The sequence below is a fragment of the Centruroides sculpturatus genome, unplaced genomic scaffold (assembly GCF_000671375.1).
Source record: "Centruroides sculpturatus isolate CEXI.00-Female unplaced genomic scaffold, Cexi_2.0 scaffold267, whole genome shotgun sequence".
NCBI classification, from domain to species: domain Eukaryota; kingdom Metazoa; phylum Arthropoda; class Arachnida; order Scorpiones; family Buthidae; genus Centruroides; species Centruroides sculpturatus.
The window spans coordinates 575,418-577,721 of NW_019384634.1; the positions used below are offsets into that span (position 1 = coordinate 575,418).

Consider the following 2,304-nt stretch of genomic DNA (forward strand, 5'->3'; position numbering starts at 1 on the left):
AAATTAATAATAAAAAAAATAATAATAATAAATATTATATTTCATTAAATAAGATAGCCAGCAGATGGTGGCTTTTTAATATTAATTACTGGATTAATTAAGATGCCACAATATTTGTTAGATAGAAAAGTAAGAAAAGTTTAATTAATTTTTAGATTTATCCAAATAGTAAATAATTTTTCTTTAATTTATTTCTTTTATTTAATTTGCATTTTAATTCTATTTCATATAAATTAGTCTAAATGTATCGAAATCTGCTAATTTTTCGAATGAAAAAAACACAAAAAAAAATAACAAAATAAAAGTGCTAACTTCTTTCGAGTGCTCTTCAAACAACAATAAGTTGAATTGAAGTGCAACCAAAAGTAGTGCTAAGAACATAAGCTTCTATTTTTTCTTACTTATCTTATCGAATTTCTATATTATTGTTTATTTTTTTATCTACTATTTTATATATGCCATTGTCAGATATAAAAGTTTGTTTATTGATAAATATCGAAAGATGTATATCTTTTTTTTAATATATAAATATATATATAGTTACATAAGACATGTTAGTTTAGTTTACTCCGATTTCAATTCTTTGCCTGTTGGACAATGCTTCTAAGTGAACATTGATTGATTGATCTCCAAGCTAAACTTTAAAGAGATTTATCGATTTTCGATTTTCTTGAAGGAAATCTGTCTGTTAGTGGTCGATGACCATACACTCTATTACATTTTCAATTAATTACAATTTGTGCTTCGTTCTTCCTGTTTGTTATGTTTACATTTAAAAAAAAATTATTTAATTATCTAGAATTTTAATATATAAAATACAAACAAGGGCGAGAAAATTTATTGGTTTATTGCTTAAATTTACATGTCATAATCGGTTTTCAAACCGATTCTTTGGGGAAGAAAGAGAAGATTGGTTCACATTCTTCCGTCTCCTCAATACATTTTGGTCGATTGAATTGAGATTTTGGAGACTCGGATGTGTGATCTTGACATTCCAATCGTATTCTTCAACAGTTTTCCATCGGGAAAACAACTACCTGATGGTATATTATCATCCTGGAACATGCTATCGGTTCAGAGAAGGAAGATAGTTACTCTAACAAGAAGCACAGTACAATCACTAACATACAAACTAGCTGTAAATTTTTTGTTTTTTTTTATACTTATTTGTCTACAATATTTTTTTACAATATTTATTACTTGTTATTGATATTTGTAATTTCTAAAATGATATAAAATAATTTTTAATATTAATAAGTGGTTTTATTTTTTTCAATTACTGCTCGCCAGAAAATATGCATTTTCTTGCGAGCAGTAATTTTAATAATTAAGAAAGAAATTTAATTGATTTCGAGAATATCAAAATTTTTCTTTGGGGTTTTTTTCTTTTTAAACGAGAGCTTTATAAATTTTAATACAGTAATATTGAATTAATATCATTAAAAAATTCTGTTACACGCTAGACGTTAAACATTTTCGTGTAGAAGTTCGAAAAGATCACATTGAATATAAACGACGAGCCTCTCTGCAAATTTTAAGTAATTACATTTAAATTTATATATATATAAAGAAAAAAAAACTGGAAAATTTTCATTAAATTACAGATATAACAGTATTAAATCTATTTGATGATGTAGCAAACACGCCTAATGGAAGGTGAAACAGTTTTAAAATATTTCTACAAATAATATTACCTGTCAGCTTAATAAAACCTAATGAAAATTAATATTTTTACTTACTTAAAAATAATACAATATTAAATATATTGAGTATTTGATAGAAACGGCTTTAAAAATTTATCAATATTTAAAATTAATAAAATATTTAGCCGTCTTTTCTGATTGCCAATAAGAAAAAACATATAAGATTCTTTCATTACCGTCCGGAGAATTGTAGAGAGCTTCAAGAATTGTTTATAAAAACGCCATCTGGGATTCCTACTGTTACTAAAACAGTAAACAGTAGCGCCATCTAGAATTTCTAGAGCAGCTTATAAAGTTCTAGATAGTAGCGCCATCTATGATTCTCAGCGCCACCATTAAGATGGTAGCGCCATCTAGGATTTCTAGGACTGCTTTTAAAGCTCTAAATAATAGCGCCATCTAATGCTCTTAGTGCCATTACCTAGAATACCGTAGGCATTAATGTCATCCGGTGTATTTGGCGTCATATAGAATACGCCAAATTCAACAATGTATTTTATTATTTATAGAAAGAAAGCATTTTAAAGTGCAATATCCTCCCGAATTTTCCGGCAATAGAATCTCTTCAATTAAGCGGAAAAGCTCTATCAGTTTATTCAAA

The 2,304-nt window shown here is 26.7% G+C and overlaps 1 long non-coding RNA gene across 1 annotated transcript; it reads right to left on the minus strand.

Annotated features, from left to right (window-relative positions):
• Positions 1 to 830: 830 nt before the first annotated feature.
• Positions 831 to 1,953, minus strand: LOC111625845. The gene is made up of 2 exons (XR_002756790.1): positions 1,880 to 1,953; positions 831 to 1,066 (listed from the first exon to the last, which is right to left on the minus strand). It is a non-coding gene; the product is annotated as an uncharacterized LOC111625845 (long non-coding RNA).
• Between the last annotated feature and the right edge of the window lie 351 nt (positions 1,954 to 2,304).